The sequence below is a fragment of the Ambystoma mexicanum genome, chromosome 6p, assembly GCF_040938575.1.
Source record: "Ambystoma mexicanum isolate Mex_15411 chromosome 6p, UKY_AmexF1_1, whole genome shotgun sequence".
NCBI lineage: Eukaryota > Metazoa > Chordata > Amphibia > Caudata > Ambystomatidae > Ambystoma > Ambystoma mexicanum.
In genome coordinates this window covers 1,161,306,533-1,161,324,517 of record NC_090935.1, presented here as the reverse complement: position 1 = coordinate 1,161,324,517, position 17,985 = coordinate 1,161,306,533, and positions in this window count along the sequence as shown.

Genomic DNA, 17,985 nt, shown 5'->3' with positions numbered 1-17,985 from the left:
TAGCATCTCCAGGTAGAAAGGCCTTGACTATACTAACTTGCTCATACCCTTCAGGTCTATGATAGGGGTTGACGAGAGGCAGCCAGACAAGGACACAGAGGAAGAATGACCAGTGAGATAGTATTCAAATCATGAGGGGACTGAGCCAGAGATGTCCAGACAAGAAAAAGAGGAGAATAGGGTGGGGTGATCTACAGTGTCAAAGGCTGCTGATAAGTTGAGAAGAATAAGGATAGAAGAATGTTTGTAGTGACGTGCAGAGAGAAGTGCGTTTGAAACATGTCGGAGAGCTGTTTCAATGGAGTGGGCAGCATGGAAACCAGACTGGAGTTGGGGAAGAAGAGAGTGTAGATGCAAGAAGGAAGAAACCTCTGAACAGACAATTCACTCCAGAAGTTTAGAAAAGAAAGGAGAGAGATAGGTAGAAGTTAGAAGAGAGGGGTCCAGAGAGAGAAAGAAAGAGGGCTTTTTCAGAATGGGAATCATGGTTGCATGCTTAAGAGTGGAGGGGAAGTTAGACGAGGAGAGAGACAGGTTGAGTAGAGCAGTAAGATAAGGAAGAATCTGCAGATAAACAAAAGGAATGAGTACAGAAGGGAGCGGGCCGGTAGAGGAGGCCAGAGAGAGACAATGGGAGGGTGAGATGTGGGGTGGGGAAGAAAGAGGGAGTTGTAAAAGCAGAGCAAAGAGTACTAAGCTTAGAGGAAAAGTAATCAGCAAGATCAGAGGCGGATACAGAAGAAGAATGAGTGGGATCAGGAGGACGTGGAGAGAGGATGTTATTGAGGAGTTTAAAAAAACGGTGAGGACGGGGAGATAGGGATAGAGTGATTGAAGAAAAGTATTGTTTTTTAGTGGCAAGGAGAAGGGAATGGTAGGAGGAGTGGGGAGAAGAGAGCAAGTCCAGATCAGGGAGGGATTGGGTTTAACACAGCTCCCCTGGGACTTCCAGAGGGAGGACCAAATGGATATATGAGATGGAGTGAGCCACGACTGTGGGGGTGTATTAGGGGTAAAAGGTCAAGCAGGATAAAGAGAGTCCAGGGTAGAGGTAAGAACCGACTGGAGAGAGGTAGTCACAAAGTCAGCAGATAGCGGCAAAGATTACTACACCGGCTGAGAGAAGGAGTAAGATAGGCTAAGAAAGAAGAAATGTTGAAAGAATGAGGATCACAATGTAGAAAGGAAGAGGGCTTATATGCATGAGGACGGGTAGAAGAGATGAGGAAAGTGAAAGAGAGAATAATGTTATCTGACAAATAAATAGAACATAAAGAGAATAGTGTGTCACAGGGAACAGAGAAGACGAGATTCGAGGCAAACTAGAGGTACAGGAAGGAGGGCATTCAAGGGGGAGGAGATGGTAGGAGAAAGGCAGATGAGAAGTGAGTAGAGTCAAGATGTAGATTGAAGTCATCAGCAATAAATAGATGGGGAAAAGAGGGAAGAAGAGGGGAGAGCAAGGCATCAAGACCAGTGATAAACGTAGAGAGTAGAAGAGGAGGATGGTAGATAAGAAAAGAAATTGGGAAAGGCTTTGAAGGTGGCAAAATGATATTCGAAGATAGGTGAGGGCGGGAGAGAGAGCGATGAAGGGCACAGAATCTGGGAGGAATGAGCAAGAATGCCTACGCCGCCGCCTCTACCTTTAGGGCAGGGAGTAGGAAAAGAAATTAGAGAAGGCGGAAAGGGAGGCAGGGGCAGCAGTTTCAGTAGGGGAGATACATGTTTCATTGAGGCAGAGAAAATGAAAATGTAGTTGTTGGAAAAGGTCTAGAGTGGAGTGTGATTTATTGCAGGTGGATTGAGCTTTCCATAACCCAATAGAAATTGGGGAAAGAGGGTAGGAAGAAACAGAAGAAAAAACTAGGTTGGAGAGAAGACGTGAGTGAGAATGAGAGGATGTGGGGGGACTGGATGAAAAATTGACAGAAATCTGATATTCCATTAGAGAGAAAGAAAAGGAAAAGATCATTAGAAACTTAGTGAGTAACAATGTAGGAAATATACAGCATGATGAGGGTGAGATGTTGATCACTTCAGGGACAGAAAAAGACAAGTAGGAAGTTTGTGGTAACGGTCTGAATAGGAGAAATGTAGTTACCCTGATGAAGTCTGCCTTTTGAGAGGATGCCAAGGGTCAGGACGCCCAGAGATAGTGTTGGGGAGGCCAGGTATGGCAAAGGTCTGGGGGTTACTATGAGCTCACCCGTTCAGCTACCAAGGGCGAACAACCATTCCCCAGAACAAACGGAGAACTCAGCCAAGGGCAAGATAGAACTGTTGTTTATCACAAAAAACTGACAGGGAACATACAGGACATTCAAAAAATCTCCAGAGTCTCCAAGTAAAAACCCTGCATCAACCCATTTTGATACAGAATGGTATCACAACATGGGCCCTCCCCGAAAAACCTATCACACTTAATCATTGGGTGCTCAAAGTGGTATACACTATAGATTGTCCTTATAGATTTTACTTGATTGGTGCGTCCATGTCAGGTGGCTAGCCTGACCCTTTCCCAAGAAACTATCTATTACATAGTTGCATGGTTGCAGGATTAACATTGGCCATTGGACCCAGTTCAGTTTGGCTTCTTCCTCCATCTTGGCGTGCATCTTCGGTAATCGTATCACTGCTTCTGTCAGTGTGCCATTCTCACCATCATTGGTAGGAAAAAAAGTGCAACAGGAACTCCCGATCTTGCCATAAACTCCTCCTTCCATAGCTGTGAGAAGGTCTAGAACATATCTGTTTTGGAGTGCCATTAACCTTACTACTCGGAGCTCGTCTTTTATCGCATTGAAGCCGTTCACTGTAGATTTTATTGTTTGCATCAGCTCCAATCGGGTTATCTGTAACCATTTCACGTTTGTGCATGTCTGGACAGCTGGAACTACTGAAGCGAAAAACATCTCCGTCCTGCTGAATAACCGATGCTCAGGTGGTACATCGTCTAGTGATGCTTCTGATTCTGATGAGAAATAGTTGTCTCTCTTCACTCTACTCACTTCAACTGACTGTTTCTTTATTCCCTTTTCTTCCCCTTCCATCAATCTCTTCTTTTTCTTCTTATTATCCAGCAAAGTCGTTTATCTTCACGTCCTTCTGTGGCACTAACAGTGCTGGCATAATGATGTGCACCAACGATCAAACTCCTCCCCATTTGGGTGGCAGCTTCTCGTGTGCCATGGACCCACATACCCAATAGTGTTCCATTAATACTGCTGTGCTGACCTTCATTGCTGGATGCTTTTCTGTGTACCTACACTCTGTGTTATGTCCCACCTTTACTGCACCTTCATTCTGGTAACATAATGCTGTTTTCGTCAGTGGTATTATGGGCATTGGTCCAGCTTCATTGTCTACCCACGTGAGCAACCCATTCTTTCAGGCCCTTGCCATTTTCTCCTTGCACTGCGTTCACTGGTGCGTGTACTAGGGTGTGTGCTTTGCTTCCTACTACTCCCTCTTTCCATCCTTCAGCTATGTATACTTGGTCATTCATGAGCATCTGTGGTCTCTCCCAACATCCTGGTTTTCCTCCTATTTCCTTGACCCCCCCTCTTTGGGCATGGTTATAATTTCAATGTTATTGTTTTTGGCTCTCCTTTCTGTGGGCCATCAGTTACGTATTGTATCAACTAATCTAATTGTCAGTAATTGTTTATCTGGTCAAGAGTCTTTATATAACTGTCTTCATAGGGGAACATTGCCTGCGACATCCATCTCAATGTTGCTGTCTTCCCTTGGAATCTTCCTCGGGTTGTACCATGGATAGATCCATAAGGCATTGTGCTCTTGCTGTTGATATTTCAGTTGCTACAAACGTTCTGGAGGCACTCATGGCATAGGGGATTAGTGAACAGACATATCAGCTCTCCTCAGTGGTTTATTTACCTACTTTGGTCATGTGCTTGTACCACATATTGTTAGACACTCGAGCAGTGTCAGCGAGATATAGGTCCACCCCTCCCAAGTCTGTATCAGCACTGTGCTTACCTCTACTTACCGTGCTTACAGTGCTCCCCTGTCCACCTGACATGATCGTTCCACCTGCTGGAGTTGGGGTGATGTTAGTAGCAGATACAGCGGCAGCACTAGATACAAGTGATATTCGCGAAAAGAGAAATGCAAAAACACTGCTTGGAAATAGGAGACACGACAAGATGAGCATTTTTTTTAATAACCCCTTCCATTACCTGTGCTGCTTGAATCCTGGCGCAGCATGAAGATATCAGTTGCCCACCTGAAATGAGCAATAAATGAGCGTTACTGTGTTAGTGTTGTAGTAGTTCAAGCCCCGTTGATCATGTAATCTGTCATGGAAAAAATGAATAGTTGTTCCCACACAGCCTTAATTCTAGGGTCTTGAGGACTGCAAGGACAGATTGGTTTCTTCTTTCTAGTTGTGGGTAAGCTTGTGTTAAATAAGCTATGAAGACATGATAATGCACATTAGGAGGACGTGCTCAGAATCTGTTGGATTGTCTGATAAATTGGACAAATTGGCCTTGGAAGGAAGGTTGAGGATCAGTGGGAGAAGAACAGGAAGGTGGTCACACGGGTAAGTGCAAAGTATACAAATCACAATTGATTCAAAGTGTGGCGAAGGAGAAGGCTCAGTCAGATGAACAAATTATAAACATCATATTTTAATATTTATCGAATCCGACATAATAGCATAAAAAGCATTTAATATCACACCATAACATCATAAAATACATCTAAGTATATATCACTAAGGATACATTATCCAAAGTTGTCAAAGCACAAATCTAGAAATGAGAATAACCTAACATATATTGACATATATGTTGAAAATCCATCTATGAATCATAAACCATATATGATGGTCATTTCTGAAAGTGCTAACAAGGTAAAGTGCTAAGTGCCTGCTGCATGTAAAAATTATCAAAGTATCTAAAGACATGTAGTTTCAATGACATACTGTATCTAGTTCAAACAAGAACTGATAGTCGTCTTCGTCAGGGCGCACCATTAAATTGCATCTACCATTGAAAAAGACATTAATATATGCAATTTCTAATAAAACAGCTGAGGCCCATGTTTGCCCCAGTCTGGTACTTCCGACTTGATTGTAGCTCACTGTGTCTTAATTAGTCCATAAGGGGCGCAGAGAGCAATAATTGTTGTCACGCAGCCCATAAGTGGGCAGCATGGAAATAATGCAATAAAAACAGTCGCACTTTCACGATGAATGTGTACGGAAAGAAAAAACACAAGCAGACAGTTTACCCTCACTCTGGATGTGTAGGGAGTCCTGGTCCCAACTCTGCTGCCTGTGAGCGAGTAACCATTGGGTGCCCTCTGCTTAGCAGTGCTGATTCCGAATTGTCTCTTTGCTCTTCTTGTTGAGGATTGTTATCCCTGTTGATGTCAGTGTCAGTTGAGGCCACAGCTTTGTAGGGCTTGATGTCACATAAATGATTCCAAACTTTCTTTCTGATTAGTTTGACAGCTCTTTCAGTTACTGCTTCAACAATGTAGGGGACTGTGAACCTGAGCGCGTCCCACCGTCTGGAGAAGTTTCTGAGGAGAACCTGGTCTCCTGGGTATACAGGTGGCTGCTTAAGTAAGTCATCTTGGCTGTCAATGCTGTCACTTTCTACACTGGCTTCAGGACCCTCTTGGTGTCGTTGCAACTGGTGAGAAAACAAAGAGGCATCAGCAATCAAGGAAGTCAAATATTCATACATTTCCTGACCCAATACATTTGCTGCACTCTCAGCATCTTTAATCGCTCTAGTGGGAGGAGCCAGGGGAAGTGACATGCGCCGTCCTAATACCACCTTGCGTGGGGTTAAATGGTGGTCAGACCCAGGCTTATTACGCAGTGCGAACAGGGCTAAGGGTAGGCAATTCATCCAACTTTTATTTAGACTCTTTTTTAGTCTTGGCTATAGCTTCCCTAACCAAGCCGTTGAGGCATTCAAAAACATCCTGTTAGCTTGTGGGTGGTAAGCACAGGAACATTTGTGTTGGATGCCCAGGAAGGTTGCAATGTGCTGAAACAACTCATTGGCAAAGTCAGGGCCATTGTCAGACCGCAGGACCTCACACACGCCTCATCGAGGGTATTAGGATGAGAGCAAGGACCAGCTTCAATCCAACGGGAAAATGACACACAACCACTATCATGTAGCGGTAGCCTTGGCAGACTTGGATCATGTCCACATCGTCAACGTGGAGGTGTTGAAGTGGACCAACTGGGCGAGGTATGGCTACTCTCACTACCCTTAAAGTATGACCTGCAGTAAACTGTTTCCATGTCAAACAACTAACCATGATTTCGGCCATGTGTTCCGCCAAGTTAGGACAGAACATGTTCCTCCAATATGGGCGGCAAGCACCTCCTTCCCTGCATGGGTTGGATAATGGAACTGTGTCAGTGCTGTGTGCAATAATGCTAGTGGCACTTTCCCTGTGTTGTTCTGCCGCCATGGGGTGTCTGTTGGAGATACTGTACATCCCCTCCTTAGCCACAGTTCCTTTTCTTCCCTGGGTACAGCTCCCTGCAGCTCCATAATTTGTGTCACTGGTAATATGTTATACCCTTCTTTTAGTATCACAGTTGTTGCATAATCGCATGTGTGTGACAAAGCCTCCATTTTCCAAAGGGTCCCCAAAATATGCTGCGCATTTTGCCTATGCGTCTGCTGCTTTTTGTTTCCCCTTGAGATAGGATCCTCTTCTTTTGTGTGTGCTTGGCGTTTCACGATTGCTAGTTGCTCTGGGAAGACTATGACGTCTACCAATCTGCCCAATATGAGTGTGTGCTACAACAGTGTCCCAGCAGCACGTATGAAGCCCCTCCTCATCCAACGTGACAGCCCAGAATACACTATGGATATCACAGACGCTGAATCTGATTATATCATCACTTCCTCTCCCCGGCTGTGCTACAAGGCCAATATTAAGGCCACTAACTGCTACTTGCGCTGAATAATGTGATGGTAGTCGTGCGCTTGTCACAACCTCACTTGTCCCGTCCTCTCTCAGTCTCACTACTGCTGTTCCAGTATGTCTTTCCCCATTCGCCTGATCAATTATTGAAGACCCGTCAATGTAAAGTGCGTCTCCACCCTCAAGTGCGTCTTCCTGTACCTTGAGAGTGTCACTGAACACTTCTAGGTTTGCTGTGCAGCCATGTGCATAGTCACCCTCCTCCAAAGCGGGTTGACAGGTCTACATCTCACTATTTTGAGAGCTGTGTTAGATAATAACACCTCATACCCCGTGGATCTTTGTGTTGTCAGTGTGCTCTTTGGTCTTTCCAGTGTTGTAAAGAGAGCATGCTCCACATAAAGAGTGGTGCTGCATCCCATGGTAATACTCGCTGAATTGTCCACTGCAAATCCGGCCGCAACCAATGCTTGTTTGCATGGATTGTGTCCTCTCATTACTGCGTCTAATTTCCTGCTGTAATATGCAAGTGACTTGTACCCCATGCTAGTCTTCTGTGTCAGTACTGCTGTCATCACTACTCCATCTGAGTGTAAGAACAGAAAGAATTCCTTTTGATTATCTGGGATCCCTAATACTGGAGCTGTGCATATTTCTTCCTTCAGCTCGTTAAATGCCTCAGTCATTTCTGCCGTCCACTGTATTATCTTCTCCCCTTTTTGTGCTTCCTTCAGTGCACTTAATAGAGGCCTAGTGTAAGTGTTGTAATCAAATACCCATGCTCTGCAGTAATTACATAGTTCCAAGAACTGCTGCATCACTCTGACTGTTGTGGGTTTTGCTGTCCTGTGGATTGCCTCTGCCCTTTCTTGTGGCACTCGTCTGCCATTTTGGGAGATAATCTGTCCAATGTATGACACTTCCGTCTGGCAAAACTGTAGTTTGGCCTTGTCCACCTTGTATCACTTGTCTGCTAACACCGGTAGCATATGTACTGAGTCATTTCTATACTGTTCTTCTGTCTCGCTGCAGATCAATATGTTATCTATGTACTGTATAACCGTGCTTTCTATCTGTACGTTGTCTAGGTCCATTTGGTGGACCCTATTGAATATGGAAGGTGATTCACAGTACCCTTGAGGAAGTCTTGGATGTTTCCACTTCTTATTTCTATATAGAAATGAAGTTAAGTCTTGTGAGTCTAGGTATAATGGTATAGAGAAGAAGCCATTCTTCAAATCTATGACCATGAAGTAGACAGCTTCCATGGGAATACTGCATAAAATTGTCACTGTATTTGGAATTGAAGGACATTCTGCTTCTGAGATATGATTAAGAGGGTGCATGTCCTGTATAAAATGCCATGACCCCCCTGTCGCCTTTTTGACAGGGTACACAGCCATGTTGCATGGTGATTCTGATGGCACTAGGATGCCCTGCTTCACTAGTGCTGCAATGGTCTCATAGATACCTTTGTCTGCCTCTCTTGAGAGTGGGTATTGTTTAACTCATGGTAAAATGGCTCCTGGCTTTAGTTTTATCTTCACTGCTCCTATCCCTTTCAGAAACCCACATCATAGGGACTTTTGATCCATAAAATGCTGGGTACCTTTGCCAAGGCCTCCTCGAGAAAGGTTGGCGGTGCTTTCAGTATCATCGACATTCTCTGAGGTACCTCTCTGTAATGTATTTTCAACCAATATGTGATGCTCACTTCGAACACCATCTCATGATCGGATCTGTTTTCTTTGAATAGTTCTTAGTCTGTGACTGTGGTTAACCTGTACCCTTCAGCTATGGCAATCACTGCTCGCCATAGTCACCCTGTGTCTTCTGTCCAATGCACTGCTATCCAATCACCTTCCACGATTACTGCCTCTAATTCTAGTGGTACTATCATCCCTTCTTTCTCATCTAATGGTATCTCTGGTCTGAATAAGTACTCGTTTGGAAGACGCCACATTTTCCCCATAATCCCTGGGAGTCATGCTATTATAATTTCAGTCCCACATTGGAACCGCTCCTCTTCCACTGGCCCCGCCCTCTGTAACTTTCATCTACAATAGGCTTGAGTGATTTCCCTCACATTGAGAAGGTGCATCACTGGTGTGGAGCACACTATCCCTTGTCAGTGAATGAAATGGTCATGTTAAGTCTGCTCATGATGTCTCTCTCCAGTATACTTCCAGGTGTCTATCGGGAGTAAAGTAAAGGCAAAGATAGATCATTCTCTCCTATAGAAAGTGCAATATTGTCTGTAAAATGAACCGCTTCTGTTGCCCCAGAGAATCCTTGAGCATTCATGGCATCGCCTGACATACCATATTTCCCTTCCCGTGTGCAGAATTTCATTGACCCTGTGTTTACAAGAAAGGAAAAAGTCTTGTAACCTATTGTCACCCCTATACATGGTTCCTCCGCAGGGTTGGGTGTGTTCGATAGGATGGAGCACATCAAGTCCGTCTATGGGATGTCCTATTGAGGGTATAGGGACATCCCATTCCCCAGAAATGGGTTGCCTCCCACTACAGTGACCCCCCACCCCAGTTTCCTAAGGGTAGTCATAGTCATGGAGTCTGTGCATGCCATTGTACTGTTGTTTGGTTTGGTGCTGTTCTGCATCTGCTGTATTTTCTGTGCCATGCATGCGTGCAGTGTGTTACCCTGCATATGTGCCATCTGTGGTGCATGTGCATACTGCTGTATAAGCGCTTACATTTTTGGTGCCTGTGCCATGAGCTGTTGTGGCTGTGGGTATGCTTTTGATGCCTGTCCTTGTTGTGGTGTCTGATCCAGTGTGTAATACTTGTTTTGTTCCCCCTGATATGCTGGCTGATATTGCATTCCCCCATTCTGTTGCTCCCCTTCCCTGCTTCTGCACACTCTCAAGATATGCCCTATCTGTCTGCACACCCAGCACTGAGGTGGCTCTCTCCTCTGGCCTTGGAACCCCCCATACGGCCATTCTGCAATTTGCAAATGGCGCACCATCATGCGCCACGTCCTTGGTGGTTACTCCTGGGTACCCAGCACTTTTCCATATGTCATCAAAGGCTTTCCTGAGGATTGCCACAAGTAGCCCCTTTACGTCTCCCACTGCTAATTTCTTATCTGCTGTCATCCTTTCCATTTCATATATTCATTTCCCTGCACCCGCGGTTAACTAGTGTAGCTAACACCTCAAGTTTTCCTTGTCTATATGCTTCCATGGTATGTATTGAGGTCGCCCTGCTCCCTTCCCCAGTAAGGGCAACTGGGTGAATCCGATCTCCCCATTCACCCCTCGTTTCAGCCTAATCTGCCTATCAGCTCTGTCTGCATCTTTAATGTCAGTGCATGCCTTCTCTGGCTCCCCCTTCTTTCACCTGGAAGATCTCTAAGCCTCTGCAAGCATGGGATCAGGTCATCCATACTGTGTGATGCATCTCTGGACTGTTGCGATCGATCATCTTTGTTGCCTCTAATCCCCCTGTATCATTTTCTACTTCCCAGGTCACGCTTCTATCTGTGTTTTTCCCCATCGACTTATGCTTGGGTCGCCCTCTTCCCTCGTCCTCAATTGCCTCTGTGTCCATGTCTGAGTCAGTGTCCATATCACTGCAACAATCATCAGCAAAGCTCAGCCTCCTAGAGACTGTGTATGCACTAGGCTTCCCTCCAAAGTCAATCAAGTCCTTCCCCGAAGGATCCCATGTCTGTCCTGTCCAATGTGGTAGTGCTGTCTGGCTCTGTTTCTCTACTTCCTTCCATTTTGTCATCTCCCATGCCCATTCCCCACTTTGTCCTTATGTCTCCAATTGCTGGCACTTTCCCCTCCCCCTTTTGCACTCTCTTGTGCACTCACTTGTGCAACCCCTTCTAAAGAAGCCCTCAGAAGATCCTTCCTCTCTGGCTAACTATCGCCGATCTCCATCACTCCTTTCCTGGGCAAACTCTTGGAAAAGGTGGCCATCTCCCAGTTTAATCCACAAACGGAATCTGTTGGTTGCCTCCATGAACACCAGTCTGCCTTCAGAGCTGCCAGAAGCACGGAAACTGCTCTCCTGAACACATGTGAAGACTTGCTCTGCAATCTTGACTCTAATCTCCCTTCTGTCCTCATTCTCCTTGACCTATCCTCTGCTTTTGACAGGGTAAATCATGCCATCCTGCTCAATCGTCCCTGCGACAACCTTGGTATTACTGATCAAGCCCTGGCCTGGTTGACCTCCTTTCTCACCGACCGACCCTCTCAGGTCCAACTGGGGTCTTTGCTCTTTTCTATCTCTCTCTCTTGTGGTGTTCCCCAGGGGTCTAACCTCTCGCCCTGGCTCTTCAACCACTACCTGGTACCCTCTCTTCTGTAGCATTATAGAGGGGAGGGCGAGTACTCACGTGCGAGTCACGTGATCGTGCCAGCACCATGAGCAAAGGAGGCAGGGAAGGGCCGGGCAGCGTAGAAACCTCGATGGACAGCAGCACCTGGGGTGGCTTCCTCCTGCAGCCTATGATGGAGCAGCAGGTAGGTGAGCAGTCCAACACACAACTGCGAGTCACCAGCATGGTCAGGAGCAGAAGGAGGTCACTTCCTGGTAGGGCTCACGTGAGTTGCATCTCTTGGAATAAAAATCAACATACCCATGTAAAGCTAACACTGAATATGAAGAGTTTGCGAGGAAATGTAGCTTTCTGGGTGAAAACAGGGCCACTGTAAATACGTCCAGCCGGGCTTCTTGGTGATTTTCTGCAGTCGAGCCGGTGTGGGGACCGTTGAGTCATGTTGTTCTAGTGGCAAGTTGAGGCGGCTTTCAGACAGGCTTCTCTGTGGATCGAGTTGTGTTCGAGACGGGTCGAGTCTTGGTGCTTTTTTGCATTCGAGCCGGTGTAGGGACTAGAAATGTCCTTCTAGCACTTCAGCATTGCTGGGAGAGTTTGATTTTGGGAGAATGCTCGGATTTTGTTGGCGAGTGGGTTCTCTTCTGGCTGCTCGGCTTTTCCCTGCAGCCGTGAGCTATTTGGCAGCTTCAGAGCTTCTGAGATCTTTACACCAGCTATGCTTTCTTCTCATCTCTGTTTGGATGGGATATGTTGGAACATAGTCATGAGCATGTTTTCCCTGGTACTGCAGGGTAGTACCCTATATTTACCAATTCAAAGCTAGGTAATGGAATGACAGACTGCATCTAAAATAAGTAAGTTGATGTAATCTATTGGAAACCAAGGTGATCCAAAGTACTCCAGAAGTACTCCAAAGTAGTGTGAAATATGGTTATGAAATACAATAGTAATCTGCAGTAATCCAAAAGAATCCAAAGTAATCCAAGAGTAATCTGACGTAATCTGGCATTTGAATATGTTATCTGAAAGTCAAATTAAAACGAATAGGTCAGCAACTGGATCCGATTCAAAATCACTTTTAACTGATTTATACAGAATCCAGATGCTGGCATATGTTTTTTTTTGTATGACTCAACCTCTTACAAAAAACATTTTGTGGCGATTTTTGTACACCCCTGTGCACTGCACCCATCCCCCTCTCCATGCCTGCCGTACTTTTCCTTGCTACTCATCACCTCATTTTTCCTCACGCATAATTGTATATGGTGGCAAAATTAGTACTGTCCTAGTACTGCTACAAAGTGCTCTATGTCACTGTAAAAATATGCATTTAATAGCACTAAAAGCAAGATCACGAACCACACAAGCACAAACACACAATTTAGTTGACAGCTCACCAAGTGATTATGAGTTCTTTTTCCCCCTGTAGCTCACAGGAGTAAAACATAGGATGCGTATTGAGGTCCCAGTGGATAGCATACTCATACATTACTCAACTCTGACATGCGCCAAGAGCACAAGGCGTACATGTCGCATATTCTAATTCCAGCCAGGCCAGCTCATTCCTTCATCTTTTTGAGGTTGATAAATGAAATACCACTTAACAGGGTAATAATAACAACATTTAATATAGTGCTTCGAAGGAGGAGGGATCTTGCTGATGTGCTGTATGAAAAAAATAATTCGGAAAATAATATTTAAAAGCAGATTTAAAAGAGTAAGTTTTAATGTATTGCAGTCAAGATATTGAAAAAAGCACACTTGTGTGGCTTACAGCATAATATGGATTCCATGCATGACTACACATTGGTTTAATGATCTACTTGGAAGTTTTATGTAGGACATTATTGGGGCATTTGAGGTTTAAAACGCATGTGATGGCACCAGGTGCAAATGCCAAACGGGCCCTTGCCATATGATGACTATGCTAGGCACATGATGTCATCATTGGGAATTTGTGTTTCTACCTGACAGAAAAAATCCATTGGATATTCAAATGCTTTTCTTAATAGGCGTGACCTCTCATTATCATAGGGGTATGAGCCCAGTGTGCACAAATGCTGCATATGCACCCCCCCTGCATCCCTGATGCAACGAGGGGGACTTGGCATCGTTGGATACCCTGCACTGTAATAATCTACTGCCAAAGCAAATGACGAAACTTCATATGTTAAAAGTGTAGAGGGGGGTGTTTATTATGACACCAAACACAAACAGAGTAGGGGGAATGTGTCCAGGGCTGGGGGGCACGGGATGGCGGTACTCACAGTTCAGTTCCTTTGCCTCATGCAGTTGGTTTCACTGCACAGTACATGTGATGAGGGTATTACTATCCCCTGCCAGCTGGAGCTCCCACGAGGCTGCCCTCAGCCATGGTATTACGCTCAGCTCTGACCGGTATGTGCTGGTTGAGGCAGAATTGAGTAGCAGCGCTAATTTCCCTCACTCAGGAGGAGCTCTGAGGCCCGACTGTCTTGCTGGTGCCTCACTCCGACTCTTCCTGGTTTCCCTCGTCATTGCGCGCTTCCCGCACAAAGTCTCGCAAGATGGATCCCCACAGTTATCTTTCAGATAACTGATTATTTTGCACCTGGGAAGTCAGACTGTAGTTTTCCTTGCATAGCAAAATGCGCTCTCTCAATATAAACCTATCAGGCTCTTGCAAAACATGACCAGTGTGTCTATAGGTTCGTCCCACTCAATTGTAATAGACTATCTACCAGTGTATCAATCCCCATTTCATTCTTGTGATATACCAGACCCCACTGCCTGCACTTCACTTTCAGTCTACCACTGCTTTGGAACAAGGCTTTCCAAGTCAGTCTGCCACAAACTTCAGTTCCATGATTCAATACCTCATTTACTCTTCTCCGAGACTTGGAATGATTGTTGGACCTCTTGTCCCCACACGTGACAACTTCTCATATAGATGTTAGATTTGGTTATCACAATTCTTGGTAGACTTGCCCTGGACAATTAACTGTATTTCCTACATGCAACAAAATCTGAAATCTCTTTTAAAATGTTCTCTTCGATATGCGCTTAGGACTTGGTGTCCCAACCAGTGTTCCTTCTAAGATGTGCACATGTGCGCTTGCCCAGCTTCCTTCTGGGTGGCGCTCAGAAGATTTTTAGCAGCACACACAGACAATTGTCACCTATTCAAAAATATTTAGTAAGGCACAAGCCACAGCAATTAATTGAAATTCACTTTCTCTTAAAATCAGCAACTAGTTTTGATATTCTGATCATTTGCATTAACTACTATGCAAGGGTGAACGTAAACGCCTAAAATCTCTAACAGCTAAATACACAAATAAGAGGTTAAAACTAATATGAAAAACTGGCCCCATGAACAGAAAAATCTAACCAAGATATGCCTGCACAGATTAACCAAATAATGTTCCCTCACCACCCAGGACTCCTAAGCTTGATTCTACCACACTTTTACCTTATGACTCTAACTTCTGCCGCAGAACACATTAAGATAGTAATGGAAAACCTTGACTCTTCCTTTTGGCTCTGCGAAAGGTTAGCAGACGTGTACCTACATCCACTTGTTTTATGTTTGTTGTAATATGAATAACGTTCACGTGCCAGAATTTCCGTTACTTATTGTGCCTTACCAAAAGCGTCACCCACACAATACAATTGAACTACCAGCTAAAATTTCAGATACTGACTGAGTAAGCAGGCTACCTGAATGTGTAACCTTATCCTATACTTCCTCTTCTTTGTACATATGTCATGCAAGTGCTTTGAAGCGGCCCTCTTGCAAGTTAATGCATTATACAACACAAATATTAATTTGCCCTGTAAGGATTTTGAGAAGACAAATGTTTATGCTCAGTATCTCCTACTTTAGCATTACTAACATTACCCGATAAGTGGAGAACCACATTACAATATCATTTACTTTGCCTACAAGGGATAAATGGGTATGGACTATGCCTGGGATTACTCGTCCATAGTATCAGGGCACTGGATATACAGACAGGAGAATGCTTTTCACACAATCTGCCTCGTTTCCAAGTGTTCAGAGTTACTTTGGGCATAGACCTTCACACATTATATGGTAGCTCGCTGCTATGTAAAAACGGTTTCATTGAGCACTGTTTAATACTACACAATGATATAAGGGTGGGGTATGTTGCAAACAATCTTGTAGGCACTACAAAAGAATTGCGTACATGCAGAGTCATGACATTCTTAAAATGCACATAATATGCTGAGGCATTAAATATGCCTTGCTTGCAAAGTATTGTGGGTCTGCAAATATCCCAGTGAGTGTTCACTGCTACAATCTCTCACTTTTTACAGTGCTCTATCAACTAGTATTGGAGGCTAGCAGAGGGGCCGGGGAAGCATATGGGTGGAAGAGCTCAGGTCCTCACTCTTTGCGGATGATGAACAAAGCAGCACATTTCAAAAACCAAGTCAGACGTTTCGGATGTACACTGAAGGAAATGTGTTGCTTGTTTGCTAACGGACAGGAAATTCTAGTACCTAGACAACAGCACCTTCTTTTTCTTTTTATGCTCAGCTGCTGAGGGCTTTTCAATATAACCATGTGTTCTGTGTGTATTGTCTCTAGCATCCCCCTGCATCTTATTTAACTGATAAAGTGATAAAGAATTACAGAAGAGGGATTCATAGTTACAGAAGAAGACACTCAATCAGTTGTATCTATGATGAATTGATGCTATTAACTTTAAAAGGTATATATATATATATATATATATGCAATCTTCTTCAGCAGGGCTCCATAATAAGACTTTATTATGCGCCCTGTCATTTAACTTCCTATGTCAGCGGTATAAGCAGGGCGCTAATCAGATTTTGCTCCCTACTTGGAGCCAAATGATTTTTCAGGGAGTAAAAAGTAATTAGCTTTGCCAATAAGGATACTTTCTGCTTATTGAAAGATGTTCTTCCCCTTAAAATTCCTGATGAGATCAGGCATTAATATTATAAGAGTTCTTTCCTATGCCACTGCTCTACTGGTCACTAATTCAGAAAAATATCAGTGGAGCTTTGTGGGTTGAAGCAACAAAATGTTCATTGTTTCTCATTTTTGTTGGGCACATTTTCATTTTGTAGTGAGTAAAAATGGATGGTGTATATGTCTCTTAGCTGTAAGGCTGGCGTTATCACTACCCAAAGGACAACGTAATGTGGATAGTATGCATAGGCACAGGAATATTTGATAATCAGTTATTCTGATGCAATTATTATCCTTAGACAAATTATTAGAAGCATGTTCCCCTGGCCCTTGAATTACTTCATTAAAGTGGCACTTGAACTCCTATCAGCATGTTTTTTGACACATTGCTTTTAATTGCCATTAACATGGGCGTAATTATAGGGGAGGACAGAGGGTTTTGTCCACCCCAACTACTGTGGCATGGCTTTTTGTCCCCCCATCTTTTGGCGGGAGGGCTGGGGGCCACAATCATCAATTATGTGATTTGACAGCACAAGCCTGGCTGGGGTGCCCAGCCAGGCTCACGCTGTCTCATTACATAATTGATGATTGCAGGTGGCCTTATGTTCGGGGCCGGATGACCTACACAACTCAGTCCTTCACCCTGGCTGTCCTAGGGTGCTGGACTGGGTAGTGCAGGGCCCTGCGCCTGCGCTGTCATCATGCTGTGAGCACTGCAGCACTTCCGCAGGGTAGAGCCCCTGAGCGTCGCTTTCTGGGTTTGCGCTTGTGCGACACAAACAGGAACTAGGAAGCTCATTCAGCTTCCTGGTTTCTGTCTGTTGGTGCGGGGGTGCGAGGCTAGCTACCTAGGTATTAACTTGAGATGGAGTCCGTCATTCAAAAGCAGAACAGAGGCAAGTTTTCTTTTTTCTTTTTTAAATTGTGTTTGTTTGTATGTGGGTTGGGGAGCTGCGGGTCCTGGCTAACCCTAGTGAGGTGTCAAATTTGGACAATGTGTGAAAACAATTAAAACTTGGGTTCATTTGAACACAGGTCAGGTGGCAGTGCACATTGAATAGCAGGATTGTCACGAGCCAACACTTTGTGTGATTAGTACACTGTACCCATCTGCATAAACAGTGAGCGCTAGCTAACACATGTTTTATTTATATAAAGCTCGAACATGACAGTTTGTACTGAGCTCATAGATGGAATCATCTGTGCATAGTTCGCACTTGGGGTAGATTGCACATAGTTCCCGCATGGAATAGTGTACAGAGTGTGTAAACCACTTGCATCTACGATAGTCTGTACAGAGATGCAAGAGGGATATCATCAAGATTGTTCACAGCCGGGACCATATCCTTTTGCAAAGTATGTACACCACACTCCAGTGCTTTAAATGAGGGCAAAGAAGAATGCAGCCAGTGGCGGCGCCAGCCACAAACATTTGAGGATGGCTGGATGGCAGTTTTAAAAGCTGGTAATGAGTGAACCTATTGTGCTGTTGATCCCCACCCTGAGCACAGAAGGCTGAATAGATATTACACCTGCCTTCGACCCATTTATTAAATGCATCTTTCACCCACACTCACCAGGGGCATAGTGGGGCATCAAGCTAATGTAGTAGGGCTCACGCTCAGATGAGCCTGAAGAGGGAACTGGGCTTGTTCTGCCCCAGCCAAATCCGTAGGAGCTGCTGAGCATAACAAGAGAGAGAGAACCAACTAAGATGCTTCAATAAGGGATGTGCAGTACTGTGATTGAGACTTCGACTGCCAAGCGCTCTCAGAAGACATAGTTTGTGACTGGAT